This window comes from Alexandromys fortis, unplaced genomic scaffold (genome assembly GCF_014885135.2).
Source record: "Alexandromys fortis isolate MF-2015 unplaced genomic scaffold, M_Fortis_MF-2015_v1.1 scaffold_22, whole genome shotgun sequence".
NCBI classification, from domain to species: Eukaryota; Metazoa; Chordata; class Mammalia; order Rodentia; family Cricetidae; genus Alexandromys; species Alexandromys fortis.
Genome location: NW_026067900.1, coordinates 12,206,387 through 12,232,678, shown reverse-complemented (window position 1 = coordinate 12,232,678; position 26,292 = coordinate 12,206,387). Strand labels below are relative to the sequence as shown.

Here is a 26,292-nt window from a genome sequence, read left to right as displayed (position 1 = left end):
AATGACAGTCATTTATTGTGACACTGTCTTTGAATGGTCTCTCTCCATATATTTCTCTTTCTGTTGAAAATCCCATCTCAAGAAATTATGCTTCACTAAAATCTGAAAACTTTTTTTCCCCCCTTAATGTAGGATTCTCCTCTATGAGCTATGAATATGTTTTATTATCATTAAAGAAGCTGCTTCAATCAGTGGCTTAGTAGAGTAAAGCCAGGTGGGAAATCAGAACAGAGATATAGAAAGAAAGTAGGCAGAGTCAGAGAGACACCATGTAGATGCCAAAGGAGAAAGACGCCAGAGGCCATATCCACAGCCTTGTGGCAATATACAGATTAATAAAAATGGACTATTTTAGGATGTAAGAGTTAGCTGGAAATATGCTTAAGATATTGGCCAAACAGTGTTGTAATTAAGATAGTTTCGGTGTGATTGTTTCAGGTCTGGGTGGCTGGGAAATGAACAAGCAGTCTCTGCCTACACCCCCTGATCAGATTCTAGACATATTTATCAATGTACACTCCTAGACAGAAATCCTGTCCAAATAGCCGAAAGCTGACCTATTGAGGCCTTTGTTGGAGAGCACTAATAGTGACTAATAGGCAATGTAGTAGGTGAGAGTCACCAGCAGTGCTTAACATGAGGTCAGAGAACTAACAGGCCTCTGGCCAGTAACTCGTAAAAATGCAAACTATTCTCTTTTCAGCTAAAGAAGAAGTGATAAACTTTAAGAGAAGGGTGTTTACTACAGATGTGTAAACAAATGTAGTTAGTTTTAGTACCAAGAACATTTTTTTAAATCCTTGTCCCTTTTTATGTCTTAGAACTAGTCAAAATAATCCATACGATGACCTTCAGAGCAAACCAAATTGGACTGTGCACACTGCAGAAGCAAAACGGGAGCATTCAAAGATAGACGAGGGCAGCAAGGGTGAAGACTGGGTGCATGCAAAACGATGGGGAAAGTCGTGTTGTTTAAAGGCATGTTGATGACTGTCAACCAAATGACTTTCAACGCCAACAGGTAGGCACTATGCTTCGGGGATTTAGAGGTGATATGGAATTAAAGGTCCAAACTTAGCAGTGCCCCACCGCAGCTTCTTCACCACCACCCCAATTAATATCCAGTTGAAAAACTGAATCAACATTGAGTTGAAAAACTCAACTTAGACATTTTAAAATACCACATTATTTTTTCATATAGTGTAACAAAATCTAAACTCTAAAATATTTTTAGGTATCCTCTATAAATTCTGACACAAACCTTAGATGACATTTTGAGATTTCTCTGACTTATGTTTTCTAGAATGCCCATACCTGTGTGAAGAAAGGGCTGTTTTAAACTCAGACAGTGTGGTTTTCTATTGCTTCTTGGTTAGCAGTCCAACTGCAATGAGTAATCTCCACGTAACTCTGCTGTCTTGTCCCTCTTATTACCTGTCCAAGTTAGGTTTCTGTCACTAGGATAAAACTAAGACCAAAAACAACGTAGGGAGAAAGGGCTTCTTTTATCTTAAAGATTACAGTCCTCATCCAGGGAAGCCAAGGCAGGACCTGAAGGCAGGACCTGAAGCAGAGACTATGGAGGGAAACCTACTGCCTCCTCGGGCTTGGTCAGCTCCATTTCTTATATGCCTAGGCCTGCCTGCCCAGGGATGCTCCTGCCTACCTTGAGCTGGGCCCTCTTACCTCAACTAGCAATTAGGGAAATGTCCCATGGGCATGCCCACGGGTCAATCTGATGACAATTCCTCAACTGAAGATTCCTCTTCCTAGGTGACTCTATAATTTGTGTCAAATTGACAAAAACTAACCAGCGCGTGACCTGAGGCCGGCCTCAGGTTTCGATCCTGAGAATGTATTTCAAGATAACAGGTGGGGATGTGGCGAGGTGGGGGACATGAAGCACAGCCTTTGAAAATACTTTTAAGCCAACCAAATAACAGAGTGAATACTACAAAATATGACTTTGATCATGCTGGGGGAAGAAAACTATGAGATGAGATGTGGCAAAGTCAAGTTAGACTTGTGAGAAAGAGTTTTCCCGTACTCGGGTAAAAAGAAATAGCGAAGATGGGAAACCCAGACAGCACAGGTCTTACTAATGCCCGCTTCCTCTTTCCTTCACAGTCGCCAACCCTTTAGCCCTACACACGTCACCAAGAATAAGCACTGTGCCGTCAGGAGGCTGGGTTTTGTTTTGTCACTGTGAGGGAGAGGATCCCTCCGTCCTGCAGGCACACAAACGTGGTTTTGAACATACTCAGAAAGGAATAGAGGAAGGATTTTATTGGAATTAGAGCAAGTAACAAGGGAGACAAATGTGGACTCTCAGCAGCTGCTAGGAGAAATCAGAGAGTTAGTCTTTCTGAGAGAGAACTGGAGGAGGCAATGAGGGCTCAGCCACGCCCTTTACAAGTAGCTGCAGTGCAGTCGGGGTTCCGGGGGAGTGAGGCTAACCAAACGTGGAGTTGGGAAGGCTCGGAAGTTGGGAAGCAGAAGGTGGAAAGGGGGAAGTTCTGCTTTCTGAGCGCTCATTCAGAAAGCGCTCCAGTTTGGCAGTGAATCTACAAGCAAGCCCAGCAGGGCCGGGCTGCGAAGTTACCTCACATACATCTCATTAAGGTGGTAGTTACCCCTGGGTTTTTGTCTTGTCCTCAGGTGTGCCATATTTCTGTTGTAGCTTCTGGTTTTGGACTGGTGCCCTCGGGACTGTAAAACAGTATTTCCTCCTTGAGGCAGCTGGTCTCCAGCCCTGCCTGGGAAGGAAATGAATCTGCTGTCTACCTCAAGAGGGCATTATCAACCACTAACCAAGCCATTTGTAAAAGGAATGACAGAGCATTGACTCTGCTATTTGTGCCAAGGTTGTCAACAAATTAGGACTCCTATGTCCCAAAAGAGGTCCCAGTACAGGGGGACCCAATACAGAGGGCTCCAACAGAGGGGTCCCCAACAAAGGAGGCACCTGCTATCCACATCACAATGAACATTATTCCACGTGGCCATGCCGTTTGTGCCAGATAATAACAGTATGCTGGCATTCATAATTTCCAAATGGTGCCTTGAAAGCAGCTGGCTGAAAATGGCTCTTTTCAATCCCTTTCTTTCTTCTGATCAGCTGTTATTTTAAACTCTACACCATGGAGTTGTTCCTATAACAACTCCAAAGACATTCCTTGAGACAGGTTGGTGTTAGCCTTTGTGCCCTTCCTACAGCCTCCCCCATCCTGTAGTTTGGATTCAGATATAGCCTCATCTCCATCTCTAACCACTAGGACAAAGAGAACGCCCTGATAAAGGCCAAACAAAAGTCAGGTGAAACCTTAGTTCTGGAGGACTTTGTGAGCTGATATGCCAGACCTGGATTACTGTGTTACTTCCCTAAATCTGCTGTAACAAATTACCACAAATGGGTAATGGATTTAGGAAGACAGATAACTGCTCTGTCATCATTCTGAGGCTGTAAATTCACAATCAAGGCATAAGCAGGCCTGTGATCCCTCTGAGGTACACGGACAGAAGCCTGGCCTTTGACCTTCCCTGTTTCCAGCAGCTCCTGGTTTGGGGAAAATGCAACTAAAGAGATATTTTATCCTGTCCCAGAAACATTTTCAACACAGGTAGAAGTGACAGAAAACAAAGCCATTATTCAATAAGCATTAAACAAGAACGTGACATGCACATTCTATTATTTTATCCAAGTTATTGAGTCACATGTGGGGGGGTAAAATCTGATAGATCAAAGAATCAAAGGAGGAACAACTACCTCACCTTCCCTTTTTCACTGGAGATCCAGCAAGCGCATCTCTCTCCATGCAACCAAGATCAAAATGATGTGAATCTCTAAGTCCCTCCCTACTCCTTCCTGAGCCTCTCTATCCATGACCCTGATCCTCCACACTCTCTATGGCTAATTCTTGTTAACTAGTTCTGACTCCGCCCCCTGATCCAAGGTTCATTTTATTAACACAGTCTCAGAGTTTCACAGAGTGATAAAATATCCCACAAAAATCACTGGCAGTCCACAAAGAAACAGAAGAAAAATAAATCACCCTGAGACATGCTGAGCTAGCACAACTCATTCCACTCTTCTTTCCAAGATAAGCCCTCAAGTAAGAGGACTTGGCATGGCCTTTGATCACATATCCTATACTCACCTGGTACCTGGCTTGGACACCTATGTTTGCTAACTCGATTTACCCAAATTAAAAATAAATGTATCTTCATGACAAAGCATCTGCTGAAGCTACACTACTGCTCTCTCAAAGCAATTAAGGCTCCGGCTTCCTCAGCAATTGCATTACTGATGGGCAAAAAACGGGTGAATGGCTATTTCTCCTTTAAAAAGATTTATGGCAGGAGGAGAGGTGGGGGAAGAACTATTGTTAGAATGTAAAATGAAATTAAAATAAATGAATATATATGTGTGTGTATTTCAAAAGCAACAATAAGAATTTATAATTAAATAATTTCCAAGAAGCATTCATAGAAGCCTCCAATTTCTCATTTTTATGGCATATGCTCGCAATTCTTGGCCTACAGACAATTCCTTCTAATCCCAACCTCACACTGCACAGGCCCACGTGTCTTAGAGTCCAAGTTTTCCTCCTAAAATAGAACATAATTGTTGGATTAGTGACTACTGTGACCAACATCAGCTCAGAGGCCCCCACTGTAGTTGTCTGGGTTCCTGCTCTCTTAACAGCCAATTGTAGAGACACATAGTTACAAGGGGACAGTTCGTATTAAAAGAGAAAAAAGATGACCTTGGAATTGCACCAATGATCCTGATCCTGCTGGAAAAGAGGTAGGGAAAGGGTCGTTGAAGTAGTTTATGGGTCAATTATATATGGTGTCTACTTTCTGTATAGACTGTGTGACCTACAATAGCCAGCGCCTGGGAAGAGTTCCAGTCTTCCACTGCTGTCATCTTCTTTCCTATGTTAACCTCTGGAGTCATGTCCTCCACCCCTTTCCTGCTGTACATCAATTCTCTACCCAAGTTTTATCTAATTTCAATTTAAGACCTGAATTATTTCCATATAACATTACAGTCTCGGGTAGAAAGGGGAATGAAAGACTTAGCTTCAGGGAGACACAATTCAACTCATAGCAATTACCTAGCTATATCTTCTATAGAAGGAATCTTAATTTATTGAAGCTACCATGTTTGCTAATCATAGACAGCTAGTCCTGACTCTAGCAGAATCCAACAACAAAATAAAAACCCAACATCATTCACTAACCCAGTGCACTTCTGCCCCCTAGTGTCTACTAATATCACTTACTCTTTTCCCCTCATCCACATCTGGTCCTCATGGTCTTTATTTATACTTTTAACTATTTCCCTGACTGATATCCAAAGCTGTTTTGAAAGAAAAAATTAAAATATGTTCTTTTTTTACTTAAAGATAAAAGTTCTAACCAAATTTTTCCAGGTATAGTAATTTAAAATGAATGTACTTTCTTCAAAATGCAATCAAGAAAAGTACTGAGGTTAAATTCTTGGATCTTTTTTGAGGAAGAAACAACTGAGACATGAAGTATTTTGTTTTTCAGAGATCATATCCAGAACATCATTAATATAAAAACCGTTTTAAAACATAAAATGAACCCATATCCACCAGCATATAAGTACACAAACTAGTCTCAGTAAAGAATGAGGGGAAGGGCATAGGAAGGTAGGGATTGATCTGGAAGGAGCTGAGGAGAAACAGGACTTAAATATGATCAAAGAACCTGGAATGAAAGTATGCAATTTCTAAAACATTTACTAAAAATATTATATCAAAACATAAAATAGACCTACAGGAGCAGGACTGAGCCAGTGATGTAGGCCTGAGCAGGCCTGAGGCAGCAAACTCCACAAGAGCAGGACTGAGTCAGTGACCTGGGCCAGAGCAGGCCTGGGGGGGGGGGGTTGAACTCCACGGGAGCAGAAGCAGATCCAGACCAGGGACATTTACATAAGCAGGACAGAGCCAGCAACCTGGTCCGGAACAGACCTGAAAGAGCAAACTCCACAGGAGCAGGTACAGGTGAGGAACTGCTGAGCAAGTGGGCCAGAGCCAGAGACTGCTATGGGTCCGGGCATGAATCTGGGGTCTTCGAAGGAGTAGACCTGAGCCAGGACCCTTGCGTGACTGGGCATGAGTCTCGGCCCTCTGAGGGAGTAGGCCTGAGATGGGTCCTATGCAGGTCCAAGTGCACCTGAGTCTGGGACCTCCTAGGGGGGAAATCAAAGCCAGAGACTTTTGCAGGATTGACTCCAAGCCAGGGACCTCCTCATGAGTATATCCAGACCAGGGACATTTACAGAAACAGGTCTGAGCTGGCAACCTAGACCAGAGCAGGCCTGAGACAGTGAACTCCATGGGAGTAGAGCAAACCCCTGGAGCACTGAGAGACCTCCAGGAACACTCAGTGACCAATGGGTAACTAAAACTATGACACTGACTGTGCCATGAGGAACAACCATCTGAGCCTTGGATCCACTGGAACCAAGAAGATTAATCACCAGAGTCACAAACAACAGCAACCACAAAAATTAGAGGAAAAGATGGTTAGACAAGGTAAGAACACATGCAACACAACAAAGAGCAACACCACTAAAATCTAGAGCCCCTACAAGAGCAAGACTTGAACAACCAAATATAGATGAAGCAAAAAAAAAATGACCTAAAAAAATAACTTCAGGAGATTGTTTGATTCTCTTGAAGAGGAAATAAAACATTCCCTCAAAGAAATGGAGGAAAAGACAAACAAAAAAAATGGAAGACATCATCAAACCCCCTAAAGAAAACCAAGAAAAAGCAATCAAACATATGAAAGAAATTATTCAAGACTTGAAAACTGAAATAGAGAGTGTTGAGAGCTGTGAACCCCCAGATCCTGAATTTCTTGTAAACAACTTTTTTCCCCCTGATCTGAGTGCCTACAGCTGCTCTGAGCACAAGACCCTCAGGAGTTCCTGATGGCAGGGCAGTGGTTTCTGGTGCATTTGGCTGGGGTGTGGCTATCAGTTAAGCATCCCTATATAAGCTGCCCCTGGACACAATAAAGGGGGCATTCCTTTTTTCAAAAACGACTCGTGTCTCTGTCCGTGAGTCTTTGTGTGTTTCAATCTCCAGCCCCTTGCCCAGTTCACTAACTGAATGGTGGCACATAGAGAGCAAACAGGCATGTTGCACTACAAGTGGAGGTTCCACCAAGATTGGGAACTAGGGAATGCTGAGAGGTCGCCCTCAGGAATGTTGAGGGTGGATTAGGGAGTGGTATGAGTTTTTTATCCCCAGAGTTGCTCTGTGGGATGCCCTCCGAAACAGGAGGCTGGAGGGTAAATTGAAAGGCCTCAAAAAGGAAAAGAGTGAAAAGAATACCAAAAAAGAGTAAAGAGTACAAAAAGAATGAAAGAAAAAGAGTTAAGTTTAAAAGAGAAAAGAGTATGTGTTTTCATCCCCAGAGATGCTCTGAAAGACGCCCTCTGGATAAAGAGAAGACAGGAGGGTAAATTGAAAGTCTCCAAAAGATAGAATGTATTGTGTTGTCTTTTGTGTTCTGGACTGAAAAAGACATTTGACTCTAAAAATTGCTTTTAAAAAAAAAAAAGGTATTGCGGAGAATTTGATGTGAAATGTTGATGTAATATAGGAATTTGATGCCCCCTGAAATGTTGATGTAAAATATATGGATATAAGAATGTAAAATATCCCCCAGAATGCAGTGCCCCCGTTCAGCATGGAGAAGCCTGACAGGTTGGCGATGCCCAAATTCCTTAAAAGTGGGGCCCCTTAAGTGGTTTCAGAGCAGCAAGCAAATGCCATGATGGGGCCAGGAGTATCAGCAAATGCGGCAACAAATGATGGAGCTGAGACAAGCTGGAGCCACACAGACCTAGCTGGGCAGCCCATCTGGGTGCAGCATATGGAGAAGGCAGCAGCAGGGCAAGGAGAGCGTCTGCAGCACAAGTAGGAGGCTTTCCTGCAGCACCCAAAACCCACTTAGTAGCTGCAGAAGTCTACGAGCCTGCCTGCTGCCCAAGGCGGTTGTCAAACTCTCACTGTTTGCTGATAATATGATAGTTTATGTAACTGACCCAAAAATTCTACCAAGGAACTTCTACAAATCATAAACACTTTCAGGACACAAGATTAACTCAAAAAAAAAAAAAAAAAAAAGCAGTAGCCCTCCTGTACATAGACAATAAATGGGATGCGAAAGAAATCAGAGAAACATCACCCCTCACAATAACCACAAATAGCATAAAATATCTTAGAGTAACTCTAACCAAACAAGTGGAAGACTTGTATGACAAGAACTTTAATTCTTTGAAGAAAGAAATTGAAGAAGACACCAGAAAGTGGAAAGATCTCCTCCCATGCTCTGGGTTAGATAGAATTAACATAGTAAAAATGGCAATCTTAATGAAAGCAATCTACAGATTCAATGCAATACCCATCAGAACCCCAGCAAGATTCTTTACAGACCTTAAAAGAATGGTACTCAACTCCATATGGAAAAACAAAAAACCCAGGATAGCAAAAAACAATCCTGTACAATAAAAGAACTTCTGGAAGTATCACAGTCTCTGACTTCAAACTCTACTACAGAGCTACAGTGCTGAAAACAGCCTGGTATTGACAAAAAAAATAAAAATAAAAACAAAAATAAATAAAAAATTTTAAAAAAACAGATGGGAGGACTAATGGAACTGAATCCAAACACTTTCGAACACCTAATTTTTGGACAAAGAAGCAAAAAATATCAATGGGGGGGGGGGGGTCAGAGCCAGAGAGATTCTAAGATCTCACTGACCATTCAGTCTAGCAAAAATTGCAAGCTTCCTATAAGAGAGACACCCTGTCACACGGCAATAAGGTGGAGATTGACTAGAGGACACTTGAAGTCCTCCTCTGGCTCCATATGCATGTGCTTAGGTGTGTACACATACCCAGCTAGCTGCATGCAAAACACATACACACATATAACACACAACAGGAAAAAAAGGCAAAGAAACCAAGAGACTCATAAAAATTTTTGCCAAAAATTTTAATTTAGTTATGTATATTACCAACCCTAGTCAAAATTACACACCAACAAATAACCCCTTTGTCTCTGCCCTGAAGTAAGTTTCATAAAACTATGTGACATCAAGGAGCATGTTCAGCACAGCCAGAAAAGCAAGGGCTCTTTTACTGCTTACTGGTTAGCAATGAAGTTTGCCTCCTAGACCAGTAACCAATGTTCCCTTATCTTTACATCAACCCCGAGAAAGCTGCTCACTGATAGACATCATCAAAGCAACATCTTATCTTTACTAATCACTTACTTTAACTGATAACTAAATAGTAAAAATTAATTTTTGTTTTTCTTACTCATTCCCATTGTAGAATTCAGGTAGACCAGAGAGATGTGAGGGAAAGAATGTCCAGAATGGGCGTTACATAATTTTCTGTCTATAATGTAAATGGCTTTCTACAAGTAGGCAAACTTTGAGGAGACATCTACAGATTAAGGGATGAATCCTAGAATACCTCCCTTTCCCATTTTGGATGCCAATTATAGATAGGCTTCCAGGTTACCCACAACTTCTATCCAATGGTTACGAATCAAAGTTTTCCATGACCCTTTTCTTAGATTTGATCTTAGATTGATAAAAGGCTCAGGAAGAAATAGATTTACTTACTAGTGCGGACACAGGATATGGATATTTAATGGATAACAAAATTGGGGGGGAGGAGTAAAATAAGGTGTGAAGGACAGCCTACATTCTGTGTGTCCTGTCTGTGTTCGGCCCTCACAGCCCCTTCACATCCATCAAATAGTAACCCTTCCAGACCCAGCCCTCCTTACATAAGCACAATCAAATTTATATTATCGCCCATTGAGGATATATCTTTAAGAAAGCCTTCTCCTCTCTGCACGTGCAGAAGTGGGACTGAAACCCTCTATCAGCCTCCTATCATGTGGTAGTGTCCCTTGACAACATCATTATGGAGAAGCCCAGAAAGCCCAGCTATCAGTCACTTACCTCCTTATCATGCAAATATATGTTTGTGTGTGTGCGTGTGGTAAGATTGCCATTTTTACTATGTTAATTCTGCCTACCCATACATGTGTGTGTGTGTGTGTATATATATATATACCTTAGCATCTCAGAGATTGATAGTTTCTTTAAAAAAAAAAAAAAACTAGGATGAAGCCTAACTTTACTTATTCAGAGATAGGGTCTCACTGTATATCCCAAGCTGGTCTCTAACTCAAGATCCTCCTGCCTCAACCTACCAAATACTCAGATTATAAGCATGAGCCAACACATCTGGCCATGTATTTGTTTTTACAATCACAACCAACAAGTCAAATGAGGAAAACATTAAGGGCAGCACACTGTATCACTGTCTTGGAATGACTGTCCTGTGGGGATGGAGTCATCAAAAGTATATTTTCAGGTGGATATTGCTTTATTTACATGTTAGTTGACTTCTCAGCCTATTGGTAGGTGTTTTAGGGTTTCTATTGTTGTGAAGAAACACCATGACCACAGCAACTCTTATAATTGAGGTGATGGCTTACAATTCAGAGGTTCAGTCCATTATCATCATGGTGGGGAGCATGGCAGTATGCAGGCAGACATGGTGCTGGAGAAGTAACTGATAGTCCTACATTTTGTAGGCAACAGGAAGTCAACTGAGTGTCAAACTGAGTGAAGCTGGAGCAAAAGAGACCTTAAAACCTGCCCCACAGTGACACACTTTCTCCAACAAGACCACACCTATTCCAACAAGGCCACACCTCTTAGTAGTGCCACTCCCTATGAGATTATGGGAGTCAATTACATCCATCTTACCACAGTAGGTGTGTGTAAAAAGTATCAACATAATTTGAATTACTAATGTATTTTTTAAAATAGTCTATCACACATAATCAACACTTCTCTTCTTAAATACTTTTAGTACTCTACAGAAAGTATTCCAAACAAGACCTTAGTATATTTCTTTGCCTAAACAGACTACTTGGTCAGATTCGGTAAAATTGAGCAACATTATAGCAGTATTTAATGTACATGAGTTTCAAGCTTATAGACACTGTAAAAAGAAAGAATGGAAAAAAAGAATAAGGATGGAATATCCATTATACAGTTAGGAAACTCCTCCAACATTCTATAACATAGCCACATCTTTCTGTTTTTCTGAGAAACAGAGAAATGGAAGAGAAAGAATTCTGAATCTGAAATAAGTATGAAATTACCTTAACTCATTCTTCCCAGTTCCTCACACTCTCTCAAGATTAGTCAAAGTTGGTGATTTTATTCTTAAACTAGCAAAGCTAAATTTGTCATCTATTGCTCAATTTAAAACAAGAAAAAAAAAGTGTTCTGTTCCCACACAAGAAACAACCTGGCTGTACAGAACTTTCCAACACGACCCCTCCCCCTCCCTTTCCCCATTGGCTGCTGAGCATTTTCATCAGTCGGTTCTCTTTGTTAAGTCTTTCTGGTGCTAGTTCATGCTAGCTAGGCTCTCACTGTAGAACCCCAGCCACACACAAAATGAGACTGTGCAACTTCCCCTCCTCATTACAATAACAAGCAACTGTGAAACAAGATAGACTCAGTAACAGATTAGAATTTAAAATATGAGCAGTAACACAGGAAGAGGGAGCCCAGCCCATCCTGAAACTCTTATTGAATTTACCTGGAACCCATATTTTCTCCAACCTTAGGATGGCAAATACGTAACCTCTGCTGTCTGTGAATATTTTAATATACGAGGTGTCATATATAGTATGTAATTTTTCAATTATTTCTAGAACACTCATTTACTGTTATATAAAGAATTGAGTTGGATTAAAAACAATTGCAGGCTTTCTCCCACTTGGAAACTGTATAATTTTATTCTTAAATAATGTTACTCAGCATTTCAGAGATTCAGTCCCTGAAATATATAACCTAAGAGAGAGTCAGAATAGATAAGTGATTTTTTTTAAATTCTTGGAACATCAATTTATTTGAGAATATAATAAAGATATAAAATTTTCCCCACATAAAGGATTTGGTTACAAATGTTGCAGAAAATTTCAAGGAAACTAGTTCCTTCCAACTTCCGCTATGGTCCTTAAAAGTGCTCACTGACTGGGGATCATGAGGCCCCAGACTAACACCAGACATTAACCAAGGTGCACTTATTCACTGTGTTTCTGAGTTTTTCCACATAAGTAAGAAATCAGTATATGAAAATCACTGAGATTGCTATGATTACCTTTGCTACTGCCCAGCAGAATGAACTGACAAAGATTTTCCTAGTCACGGGACACATGCTTTTGCCAAGTGACTGAGATGACATCAGTTTCTTGGAGCTACCATCGTGTTGGCGTGATTCAGGAGTCCCTGGGAATGACGACGGGGTGGGCTACTTGCCATTTCCTCAGTCTGTAAAAAGGCAATGGAAACACCTAAGGGAACTGCAGAATGCTAATTTCCACATTTCTAAACCCAGACTGGAAAGCACACTGAAGCCGATGTTTGACTCAGCTCTTCCCCATCACTCATTTGGATGGCCTCATCTGCCTCCTACTCCACCACACTCCTCACTCCCAACTGGAGACTTCCTGGTCTCCTTCTGTTTCTAAGTCAAATTCTGCCTCCATAGGTAATGCCAAAATCAAACAGTCATACTTCCCTTCCAAGAAAACCACGCACAGCTCTGATCAAACAAAAGTATTCACAACCTGGTGAATGTTTTTCAGATAACAGAATGACAAGATGGAGCATCTGTTTTATGATCAAACTTGAACCCAATCTTCCTTTGCCTTGACACACTAAACAAATGTAATTTCAAAGCCTCATTTTCCATAAGTTAAGCAAAATAGTACAGAGTCGCCACATTAGGCTTCAGAAGCCTGAACTGCAGCTTTCAGCCCTGTCTTGTAGATCTCTGGATAACTCAAAATCTCATGGTTAAAGTAGGTCTACCAACTGCTCACCTGAACTAAGAAGATATGCAAAGAGTCTATGTCCAACCACAGTTACATTTTGAGAAACTAGGGGTCAGTGCTTCGATGTATCTTTTAGGGAGTATACATTTAGCCTGTGTCTTAGAGTTTCTATTGCTGTGAAGAGATGCCATGATCACAGCAACTCTTGTGAAGGAAAACATGTAATTGGGGCTGGATTACAGTTCAGAGATTTAGTCCATTTCCATCATGGAAGGAAGCATGGTGTCATGCAGGCAGACATGGTACTGGGCAGGAGCCAAAAATTCTACATCTGGATCGGCAAGCAGCAGGAAGACAGAATGACATTGGGCCTGGCTTGAGTTTCTGAGACTTCAAGCCCACCCCCAGAGACACACTTCCTTCAACAAGACCACACCTACTCCAACAAAGCAACACCTCCTAATAGTGCCACTCCCTATGGGATTTCTTTATCCAATCAAATACTATTCAGTATTAAGATGATTGGTCTCTATCCAATTGAAGGACTGGGACTGCAAATTGTTTTAGAGAAAACACTCAAAGTAAATGGGGGGGATGGCAAAAGACTCTGAGAAATAAGGTAAGGGGTGAGCTAGTAAAAACTAAAACCAAGAAAAGAGAAAAGTAGAACCATGAAAATAACAGACAAAAATTCTAGAAAACAACAACATGATGGAGAGGAAAGAAGATAATAAAATAGTAAGGTAAAAAAAAAAGATTTAACTTACCCTCTAAATAGAATCTCGGGTTGAACTACACAAATCCTGCATTGTTGAAATAGGAGCGGCGGCGGGGCTGCGTCCCCAACACCCCGGCCGCTTGGCTAGCTTATGCCCGAAATAACAACACACAAACTGTATTCATTTAAAGAACTGCTTGGCCCATACTCTAGCCCTTATAGGCTAATTCTCGCACCTGGACTAGCCCATTTCTAATGATGTTTGTAAGCACCCCAAGGTGCGCTTACCGGGAAGATTCTAGCCTACATCCATCTTCATCGCGTGTGCCTCAGAGAGCAGAGCTATCGCGTCTACCCGGGAGAGCTGAGCATGGCGTCTCTGCTCCAGCAGAGCTGACTGGTCTCTCCGGGAGCAGAGCAGAGTCTGACCTCACTTCCTCTTCCGCCCAGAATTCTATTCTGTTTCCTCCTCCCATCTATGCTCTAAGCTAAGCCAAGCAGTTTCTTTATTGCTCAGCCAATGAAATCAACAGATTGATATATGACACTCCCACATCACTGCATTGTTGTACATTTCCTTTAAAAAATTATTTAACACAGAATTATACAGAAAAATTGAAAAGCTAGGATTTAAAAGAATATACAGATATGTGTGGATTGGATATTGGAGTTAATGGCTTCTGAGGAAGAGATAATCATTCTCCATGACCACAGGTGAGCCAGGCTGCATAGTGAGACCCTATAGCAAGAACAAAAAAGAAAAACTATTTAAGAGTAGAACAATATAATGTGAGTAACCAAACACTTTCTGACTGGATCTAAGGTCCACTCCACAAGACAGCAGCCATACTATCATCATTGCTGGGGCTTAGGAACTGCGAATACAAAGGGCATAGCGCTAAGCAAGAACCTAATACTGCTAAATGGACAGTGTTAACTGACCCGGAATGGCTTATCTTTGTGCCCACAGATTAGCGAATCTCTCAACTCTCGTCAGAGATGCTTCTTTATACAGTAGATGGTGATTAACACGGAGATCCACAAGTATCCCAACTGAAGAGAATAAGAGAATACCAAGTGCTCAGTCATAAACGGGACATCTGTCTCACACCGTTCATCTCCAAGGCTCCGGGATCATCACGGGGAGAGGATAGGAAGATGGTAAGAGCCAAAGGTGGCGGGTGACTACAGAGAAGCAGTGTTTGCTGGACACATTCGGGCGCTTGCACATACGAACTCACGGTGGTTGTGAAAACTTGCACAAGATTTGTGAAAACTCAAGCCAGACGAAGTCCCAGCCTGGAGGGGAAGGCAGGTGCAAAGCCCCACCCCTAACTAAAGAGCTATTGGCAATGGATAGCTGTTAGGCTAAAGAGAGTCCATTTGCTTTAATGCCGTGGCCCCTGGTAGGTCAACCACATACTGGGGTTGGCCCCATACCCAAGAGTATTTGAGCGACACCCCTGGATTCCATGAGTGAAGAGGTAAAGAAAGAGGAAGAAGAAAAGGAAAATAAGACATGAAGTTAGATGGGGGAAGGTAGATCTTTGAGGAGGGATGAAGAGGTGGCAAATATGGTCAAATGATATAAAATTTTCAAGCAACTAATAAAAAACATTTTTAAAAAGAAAAAGTTCTTATCATTGTGAGCATTCGAGACCCAGCAGAAATAATTAAAACCATGTAGAAAGGGGAGGGGGAAAAAGCAATGCTCTAGAAACTGTAAAAGCCTCACAGAAGCTTTTGTCTAGTAATTAAGTTCTATTCGTTCAGGGGAGCATCAGCAGAAAACATCCATAGTTATTTGCAACTATAGAAAAATCATACAACTGTATTGCTTTGGTTTCATTAGCACTGAAATCTATGAGAAAGATTCCCCCATCACAGATAATCTATGAAGCAGTATGTGTTAGTTACGTTTAGCACATAGCTAACAGACACGAGTGAAAAGGTAGACTGAATTACACGCATCCCACTCTTCCCAATACTACTTAATGGTTAGGAGCCAAGGAATACAATATGGAGGGCCACTGAGAAGGATGGACAGTGTGACCAGCAAGGATGGGAGCTGCACCGAGGTCGGCAGACCTGCTCTGGATCCCTGGAGCCTGGCCCTGGGCACATCCCAGAGATAATTACCATAGAAATCATGTCTTCCACCTTCTACCAAAATGACTGCAGTGGGCCAAAAGCACATAAACACCAGGCTCACCGTTTATTTGGTTTCGGTACTACTGGATTTTTTTATTCTAATTTGCCTGAATAATACTAGCTTTAAGGAGGAAAGTACTTTTATAAGAAATCCTTTCATGACAAAGGAAGTATTATAGTGTTTTTCCTGTGTTCAAAGTGGGGCGGGGAAGCAGAGCATGTGTTTAGACTGAATATCAGACCACATCCTGTGTCACGTGGATTGGTATGGAGTAATAACTGATCCCTGGCACCAAATGAAGTTCTTTGGAAGAAAGCCCTTGTTCCCTTATCCTTTTTAGGAGCCTGTGCTTGAGACATTTAATGAGGCAAATTCATCAATAAAGCTCAAAGCGTTGTATCATGCCAAGCAAACAAAAGTGGAATTCTCAAGCCTCCATCAGAAGCCCTCTGAACCCACACACACACACACCACACACACACACACACACCACACACACACACACACACACACACACATACACACATATCACACACACAAACACACACATACGAGCGCATAAGCAACACCCCTGGACTGGACACCGTTCCCACACCACCCAACAGAGCATTTAAAGGGTGCCAAGCTTTGGGGCTGGCAGGCCACCCAGGCTTCCCTAGTTCACTCTCCCCTGTCTTTCTTCCCTCCAGGTGGAGGCTGGGAGAAGGGACATCTTGAGTGAAAGATATTTCTGGAACTGGGAGGAAGCAGCTCCGCCCTCATCAGGAGAGGATTCTTTTCCGCTGAAGTTTAAAGGGAGTGCATTCCTTTACAAAGAGATGAGACAAGAGTTAGGAACACCTTAAGAAAAAACAATCAATAGCATCTTCAAATCACTATTACCAATTTAGTTAAGATTTCCTGGAGTTTATTTTTTTCAAAGCTCAATACAATTTTTTGGCATTAATCTTAAAATTCATAGGTTTGCATGACAGGAAAAAGTCAGACTAGAACATTTCATAAAGCAAGAAACTGCTGGGAGTTTCATTAAAGCTCCACACAGGGACAGAGTCAAGATGTGAGTGAGCCCAGGTATTATAAACACCAGTCCAGAATTCTACTGTCTGAGGTTGCTTTCCTGAGAAGGATGCATATGCATATCTTTAAAGACAAATTTGAAAGGAAATATCCCTAAAATCATGATTTAATTCATAGCCAAGTAATTTTGCTGAACAATCGGAGCACACTTGTATCTCTCTATAAAACTATCATTCATATTTATAGCTTGTTCAAATACCACAGGAACAAATGACAGTTAGGGTGGCTTGCCTAGAATCTGTATGGTACAAGCCAGTTTGTTTGTTTCTTTCATTTACTTGGTTAAAAATCACCTTAAAGTGCATCAACATTTAGAAGCAAAGGGGAAAGGAAAATTCACTCTCTTAAATAGCAGATGCAGTCCGTTAGGGAGATGGTTAGGGGGATGTAACACCTAAGGCAAGCAAATGCTCAGACCTTGGTGCTTCCCGCTGTCACAAACCACAATGGAGTCACTGTAAGAATCTTTCAGAGGCTCCATTCATGAAGCATTGCCATCACTTTGTTTATTAATTTGTAATGAGTTTAAAGAGGGAAAGGGGAGTGTTCCAAATTCTTTCTAATGAGCATTGACCTTTTACTGTCATCTAATTCAAACGCTTCTATTAGCTCACATCCCAAGTCAGTCCCAAGATAACAATCTGCTGCAACTCAAAGAAACAGCCGCTGGCTAGAAAGGAAAGCCGCAGAACACTATTCTCTGAGCTGGAGCGTGTGTTCTGATTAAAATTAATGACTAAAAACTAACCTTCAAGTTTGGCTATAAATTTCGCAGGATGCATAGCCTAGCCAATTCATGTCATCAATGAGGGACTAAATTAAAGGAAAATTCCTGCCTTGACTGCACAGCTGTCTGTTCAGCAATGACCGCCATTGGAAATTATTTCCTGCCTCGTTTTCTCTCTCTACACTCTCCCCACATCACCAGTTCATCGGGCAACATGCTTTGCCATGACCGAAAACATCTTATTTCCTTCGAGTGGAATGTTTTAACATGTCAATTCACATACACATATTAAAAACTCCTTGTATTTTCTCTAATAAAATGAGCACAGAACTACAGAGGACTCTGAAACCTTCGCTGACCCAAGCCTGTCATCTGGCAAGAGAGCCCTGGAGTGAAGAGAGTCTCCTTCCTGGCCTTCGGTTTATTACCCGGGGCTGTAATGGATTTTTTTTTTCCATCTTCATGACTAACCAAAATATTCTGTGGCCACCCATTGATAACCTAATAAGTCAAAACAATAAAAGTTCAGATTTTACTAGCTTTAAAATTCATGCTTATCCTTATCCAAATGGAACATTAAGTGTTTAAATTTGGGCTAATAAAATTTCAGCTCAACATAATAATTGAAAGTCTCTTTATGGCTGATTTTGACTAAATATAAGTCATATACTTACTCAGCCATCACCTCTTGAGTACCAAGTCATCCTAAGATCAAACAGGAGAGTGATCTGGAGGCTGGAGAGATGATGACTAGGAGCCCAGCACCCACAGCAACTGCTCCAATCACCTGCAACTCCAGCGCCAGGCTATCTGTTGCCTTCTTCCAGCCTCTGCGAACACCTAGACACGGACAGAGCAGGTTCACTCAGAGAGGAGCACACAGGCATGGACGAAAATAAACAAAATAATTAAAGAAAGATCAGAAACACGTGGTAAATTACGATCTACTGGGGAGAAAATCACCGGCAAGGTAAATTTATCAAGTTGGTATATTTTAACTAATGACAAACTCCATCGAGACAAGGCCAGAAGTGAAGAGAAACTGATTATTTCCGGGGTCTTAATACTAGGTGGTCACGGAAAGCTTTTCAAAGAAAAGACATAGACACTCATGTTTGTGGGTCAAGATGGAGGCAGAGGAGGATCTCAGCAAAGGTAGCCAGGCAGGACTGGGCCAATGAAAGCCCAGTTGCCCTCTCTCCAAATATCTCTTTTCCAAGTGGCTGAGCACAGGTAATCTCTACTTCTGGGCCTGGCTCTGGGCAGAACTCGGTCTCATAGACATTTGTTCTGCAGGTCTGAAGGAAGTCTTTAAGGTCATTGTTTTGATCGGCCTCTTCCTGCCTAAGCTTGATTGCCCAAATCCCTATCATCTTCCCCTTTCTACCATCCACCTAACCTTGCAGGCCAAATAACACCAGGACAAGTGGTTCTCCCTGTTCTGCTTAAACCATGCTACAGGAGGTGCAACGCCACCGACCTGGAGCCTACATGAGCCTAACCTGTGTTGTTACTACAAGTAGAAGATGGGGAACATAGGTTATAGGTCAGGGCATCCAAAACTTGTAGTCTGATTAGAAAGATTAAATTTGTCAATACCCATCAAAAGATTCCTCAATGCTATGAAGTATTGATCAGTCACACAGCTAATGTACATTAAAAGGAAATACCATCGAGAACATATAAACGGCTGTGTTCATCTCCACACATTATTTTGAGTATATGTTCTTCAATTTTGCCTTCTTTCCTCAAAAATGAGAATCTCGCCTAATATTTCTACATATCTGCAAGGATTGGGAAATAATATAGTGATGTTATTATTCATTCGTAAAGTATTTTCTTATAATTACCTCATTATTCCTTCAGAAGATTTTAGGTAGTCATTACAGAGGAGAAAAATAAGGGCCAGAAAAACCCTGCGGCTGCCCGTGGAAAGGCAAACGTGGCCCTCCTTCTTTTGAGAGCTTTCTTTCCAAACGGAAGCTGGATTTCTTAGAATACGTGAAGAGCTGGCCTATCTTCAGATCACCTTCAAAAGAGCTATAAAGAGAGATGGATGTACTGAAAGCCTTACGGGGGAGAGATTGAATGGGATTTTGGAGGCAGAGCCATAAGAAACAGCCAGCAGCACACAGCTCACAATGTCGCCTCAACAGGCCATCCTAGGTCAACTTTAGAGCTCTGTATATTTAAAATATGGGAATTCCCAGGTCCATGAGCAGAAAGGTTACCAAACACAGATGCAGAGATTAGTGTGAGCAGAGGCAAAGTGGCCACCTGCCCCAGAGAACTTCATTAGAAGAGAGGAGGACTGGCCCATCACTGAATTCAAATTTAGCTCAATAATTGTATAATCACTTGATTTAGCATGACTAAACACAAGAAAGTTTCCTTTGAAAAGAAGAGCATAAAATATATGTCAAATGCTTTGATATGCCAGAAGTTGATACACCGGAAGACTTACGTGGATAGAAGTATACATAATCTTTTCCTTCTCTTTCTATTCTTTCTCCATAACATTACTGGTTTTCTAATTGTTATTACCTTTATACTATAGAAATCTTTCAATAGTTAAAGCTTAGGAGACCATAACCCTCCATATTGCCCTGTTAGCGCTACATGAAATCCCAGCATCTTGGAGGAGCAACTTCTACCCAGCTCATCTAGGGAGTCTACTAACCTCAGCTGCAGCTTCCACAGGGCACTTACAGCAGGCTTGTAGTTACCGTGCTTCTCAGCTATTTGTGGCATTGCTGCTAAAATCAACACACAGAAAATGCAGTAACAAGCATGGCAGTGACCAGTTTACACAGAAGCATGAAGTGAAAGCATCAAAGCTAGTTGTTGGGAAGGAAGATGAGGAAGCTGGAAACTGAAGCTGAAGGCAGTCGATTCCCACGGGAAGGTGGCAAGGGCCCTCGGTTCTTACAGGCCAAATGCAAACCACATACTCCAAGCAGAATGCTGGAAGTGTTTACAAATGCCTGGTAGGAAGTTGAACTTTGAAAGAGTCTTTGATGAAACCTGGCTTGGCTTTCTCAGGTCTGAGCGTGGCCTCTGGGGCTTGTTTGTACAGACTGGGGTAAGAGCTACTTACATTTCAAGTACATATCTGCTTTTCCAAGAATCAACCTCAGATGATTCCATTTGGAGTCCTAGTCAAAGACTTAATCTTCACCCAGGGGCAATACCATCTTCCAGTTTCAGCTGTTACAATACACTAGTATTTCTGCAGCCATCTAGTGCCTGAGGGTAACCCAAAAAAATCACATACCATGCAGCAACAGTCGGGATTGCCCCACCCACCCAAAAGTTATCCTACTCAAGATGCCAAGGATCAAAATAAAATAAGCTGGTCACAAAATAAATAACTAAGAAAAGAAGAGAAAAGCTGGTCCTTCTGCTTCCGTGTGGCTGCTAGAGTAATCACAGTCACAGAGATACCAAATAAAAAGGGGTGTCGGGGAGTGAAATGAGGGAGCACTAGTTTCTGGTTTGCAAAGTGGAAAGAATTCTGGAGAGGGAAAGCAGCCAGGTTACGTGGTTCAAATGGAAGTCAACGTGGTTAACATGATGATTATATAAGTAAATGTTCAGATGACAAAGTTTACGCTCTGTGTCATGTTTATAGAATACTTTTAAATATAAAGTGGCGCCCCCAATTGAAATGCTCTGAAACAGAATTTAATTCTGAATCAGCCCATTCGGACTTCCAAGCCAAAGAACAGGTTGCCTTCGTTAGCATTAAGCACCATTAGAGTTGTATGTAGATAGTAGCCAGAACACAGGGCCCCATGCTGAGCTTTCCAGGAGCCCATGAAACTTAGTGAGCTGCTGGACTTCAAATCCCTGTGACAGAGGGGGAAAAAAGACTCTGTTCTGTTTGGTGTGAGATCTCAGAGAACACCCAGTTGAGTTCTAAATGTGACCGTGTGCTTCATATTTTTCCAGTTGTGAAATAATAAGTGAATAAGGTCACTATCATGTTTATTCATTGTAAATCCTGCATCCTCCTTCTGAACAAGAAATACTTTAAATGTTCTGTTCCCTAAATCAAAACACGCATCCTACCACAAATAAAACTTGAAGAGTTTCATCTGCTCTAAAATTCTTGGAACATGATAGTAGCTGCTTATAATGAGAGGGGGAAAATATCATTGATTTTACAGGATGGAATGCACTGTCAAAGCTCGTATACTCTTACAGAGCAACAAGAAAAACATGATATGCCTGAGAGACTATGGGCAAGCAGTTCTACAAGGATGCAAAGGTAGGTAGATAAATACATGAAAATATTCAAGTTCATTCCTAACCCGGAGGTGCTAATTAAATAAGATGTGTAAGCTTATTAGGAATGCAAGATTAGAAACGTGGTCACCAGCCTGGAACCACTGCCCTTGCTTTTCCCCAAAGGAGAATAAGCATCTTGACCACGAAAAGCCCTGCTAGAGCTGTCATCGGTAGCTTGTCTATGTGCAGACAGAAGTAGACAGAAGAGGTGATCCAGGCCCCTTCCTGTTTCCATAGTCCCTAAGGTGCATGATCTGAAAACAGGGATAAAAAAGAACACAAGAGAAAATAGCTTACAAGGTAAAAGACAGAAAACAATCTACTCTTTCAGGACTTGAACTTGGGAGACGGGAGTGCAGTTGCTGGGTCCGAGGGGAGTGTGGTCAAGAGTGAGGCAGCCTGCTCTCATGGTGAACACCATGAAGACGAGCAGACTGGAGAGGGACCAGGGGCTTGCTCCAACACCTCCCACAGGAAAGGCCTTGGTTTTCCTTGCCCACTTGTGCTTTGAACTTTGAAGATAGTCTCCCCTCTGAATTACAGATGTTCTTCAGTGAAGAAACTTCCACTGGAGGAGTGAGTGTGGCAGTTTTGGAAAATGAAGCTACCAGTGAAGAGTCTCCACTAATGCCTATGGGGTGTGACGGAGGATGCTCAAGAGGACCCAATTTCACTGGCCCAGCCTGTCCCTGAGTAGGGAGGATCATCTTTACAACTTCCTGTTAACTGCACGGATCCCCTTAATTTTGAATCATTTTTAGCATCAGATCCAACACCTTAGTCACAGAGATGCTCGGTTTTTCTTGGACACGGTTTCATGGTACCTATCAAGCCTCTTTTTTCCTTTAAACAAAACAAAACAAAAAAAAAAACAGAATTTTATTTATCCAGCTGTTTCTAACTAGAAGTTCAGCAAAAAATAATAATAATAATTAAAAAACTAAAATCTTTCAGTGATAAGTTACAAATAATTGAAGAGACAGAAGCAAGAAAATCAACTGAGACAAGAATATCCCGTTCCCACTTCCTCTGGGGTGAATGGCATGGGGCAGCGTTTCATTCAGACAGTGTAAACAGAGACTGTACTTTTGTTTCCTGGCTGCCCAGACCCAAATCATTGCACAGAAACTATATGAACTTCAACACTATTTGGCCGATGGCTTAGGCATATTTCTAGCTTGCTTTGATATCTCAAATTAATTAAATTTCCATTAATTTGTGTATTGCTGTGAGATTGTGGATTATCAGTAAGGTCCAGGCATCATTCTCCTTCAGCAGCTACATGGAGTCTGCCTGACTCCACCTTCTTTCTCCCTGCACTCCGTTTAGTTTTCCCGCTTAGCTATATTCTGCCCTGCCATAGGCCAAAGCAGCTTCTTTATTAACCAATGGTAATAAAACATATTCACAACATACAGAGAGGAATCCCACATCATCTCCCCATTTCTGCCTAAATAAAAAGAAAGGTTTCAACTTTAACATAGTAAAATTACATATGACAAAACAGGTATCAAGCAAGAATTACAATTAAAATATTTCTTTGTGAGTGTAAAGTTTCATATCTAATTTATCTTTTATCATAACTAAGAAAAACTATAACTATCTGCCTTTAACTCCACCAAAGACCCCAGAAGGATATAATATTACCTAAGTTAACAGGAAGTGCATTATAAGCAACTACTAAAACTCTAGAATTGGCAGAGACATCTTGCTGCCTGGACAGTCACCCAAAGTTCTTCTGTAATGTTGGGGCATCCATCTTCAGTCTACAGGCCCATAGTATCTGGTAGACTTTTCCATGAAGCAGGAAATTTGAAAGACTGTTTTGCCTATATTGGCAGTTTGTCAGTCATTTTCTTTTGTGTCCTGTAGAATATCTGGCAGACTCTTTCATGAAGCAGGAACCCTGAAGGGCTGTCTCACCTTCTTTAGGCAAGTTGAGCAGTCATTTTTCTGTGGGTCCTGCATGCCAAAATTATACAGCATACCATCAAGCGGTCCAGGCAAAATCACTTTCTTGACCAAGTGGGTATTCTTACCACACTGAAGGCAAATTCCATAGTGAGTTTCTTCAATACCCATCAACCTCTCTGAAGTAATTGGTGCTGAAGTTCTTAAAACCTTTTAAATGCCACATTCTGAAGGTCTTTGAAGTATTGAACGTTATCTATCTAACTGAAATATAATTTTATATATCTAGAAAACCCAACATAACTAAAAGTTTGGTTATTGTAGAAGACCATTTATTAATCTGTAATTTTTAATTATATGTTACATTTTCAAATGAGCTAAACAAGAGTAGAAATACACATATAAGAAAATTGACCTTAAATCTGTATCAATAAACCAAAATCCACACTAATGTATTTATCTCTATATCATAACCCCCCCCCCGACATTTTTTTTAGAAATTGACTGTGACCAATAATCATTTATAACAAACCCTTTTAAAATGACAATAAACATTTGTAAGCAATCATTTTAGGAATTTGGGTGTAGTTTTCTACAAACTGCTTCCTGCAGTTTTCTGGGCAAAGTTTTTTTTAAGGTTTGCAGAGATTTTTGAGAGATCTTGCTCCACCAAACCTCATTAGTCTGGAAGGAATCCAGAGGTTCCCATCCTCTGTGGAAACAAAAACAGAACCTCTTTTCCAAAGTAACATACCCTTAGACTCAAATTTTGAAGTCAAAATACGTTTAAAATATATGTGTTCCTTTAGTTTAGCAGCCCCCAGAATCAAATGTCTCAGTCAAGAAATCCAAAAAAGACACAATAATATACATAATACAGACTCTCTGTGTATTTGTCATCTTTAAGTGGCTTTTTTTAACTCGATTGCTTTTATTTTTATTTTTTAATTTTTTGTTTCACTTCATTTTGTTAATTTTGCTATACTACATTCCAGGCTATTGTGGAACTCTTTAATACACTTACAAGACAGATACATCACTTCAGTTGAGAGCTGTAAGGCTGTGCCTTGCTAGGTGATCACTGAGCACTTATGCCATCTGGACTCTGGCCAGCCCCTAAAGCTATGCACTGATGGTGGGAAAGTCTGGGAAGAGGAACAAATAAGGGGATCCAGTGACACCCCCACCCTCGCCCGAAGTTAATCCTTGGGGGACTAATCCTAACCTGATGACTAGAGTAGCCCCCCCAAACCCTCATATCCACTTCGAAACCAACTTTCCCTCCAATAGTCAGTTTGTATGCTACATATTCTTTTCTGAAAATAAAAACTTATTTATTTTTGGTACTCCTCCAAGACAACATGAAAGACAACAATGAAGAGGCTTCCTGAGTGGTTCAAGTCTTTGCCACAATGTGAAGTCTAGCCCTAACCCTACCTGTTGTAAATTATTTGCCCAGGAGATAGTAGGCTACACCACTTAATAGAGCTCACCTCAATGCAGCTAAACACAGCCTAAAATGGAACTGAATTCACATGGGCTTCAAGAATCTAAACGTAACCTTAGGAAATAAACGGAGAAAGCAACATGATGAAAGTCAACCAAAGTATGGGCTTCAGATTTGGTTCTCTCCTTTGTGACTCAGATATATGTAAGGTGGGCTGACCTAAACAATTATTCGGGGAGCCCCTCCTCCCACTCCATTCCCACCCCACCCCCAGCACAGGAAGTGTCAAGAAAGAAATATGGGGCTTAATTGACCTCGAGTTCCCATTATCTCTCAGTGAATGTTCTGTGGGAACTGTGTTGTGCCTTAGGCATCCTGACAGATGGTGTGGTGGTAAAAGCAAGGTAAAGGAAGGATTCGGTTATCGGCAGAATAGATGTCAGGTTTTTTTTTTTTATTGAGAAAAGAAAAAAAAAAGTTTCTGCCTCCTCCCAGCCTCCCATTTCCCTCCCCCTCCTCCCACCCTTCTCCCCCTTCCCCCACTCCTCTCCCCCTCTCCCCACTCCTCTTCCCCTCCCCCCACTTCTCTTCCCCTCCCTCTCCAGTCCAAAGAGCAGTCAGGGTTCCCTGCCCTGTGGAAAGTCCAAGGTCCTCCCCTCTCCGTCCCTGTCTAGGAAGGTGAACATCCAAACTGGCTAGGCTCCCACCAAGCCGGAACATGAAGGAGGATCAAAACCCCGTGCCATTGTCCTTGGCTTCTCATCAGCCCTCATTGTTCGCCATGTTCAGAAAGTCCGGTTTTATCCCATGCTTTTTCAGTCACAGTCCAGCTGGCCTTGGTGAGCTCCCAATAGATCAGCCCCACTCAGTGGGTGGGTGCACCCCTCGCCAGCAATACTCTTGGGTATATTCCCAAGAGATGCCCTATCATATGACAAAAGCATTTGTTCAACTATGTTCATAGCAGTATTATTTGTAATAGCCAGAACCTGGAAACAACCTAGATGCCCTTCAATGGAAGAATGGATGAAGAAAGT

General features: G+C 41.6%; 1 long non-coding RNA gene and 1 pseudogene across 6 annotated transcripts in view; both read right to left on the bottom strand.

Annotated features, from left to right (window-relative positions):
• LOC126491253 (uncharacterized) overlaps positions 1–13,747 on the bottom strand; it is a 29,440-nt gene extending 15,693 nt beyond the window's left edge. For all 6 annotated transcript variants that reach the window (XR_007589361.1, XR_007589364.1, XR_007589353.1 and 3 more), the window contains exons 1-2: positions 13,701–13,747; positions 12,258–12,427 (exon numbers count right to left, since the gene is read on the bottom strand). This is a non-coding gene — a long non-coding RNA (uncharacterized lncRNA). The remainder of the gene's footprint in view (positions 1–12,257; positions 12,428–13,700) is intronic.
• Positions 13,748–15,304: 1,557 nt separating this feature from the next.
• LOC126489910 (NADH dehydrogenase [ubiquinone] 1 alpha subcomplex subunit 2-like) overlaps positions 15,305–26,292 on the bottom strand; it is a 30,036-nt pseudogene continuing 19,048 nt past the window's right edge.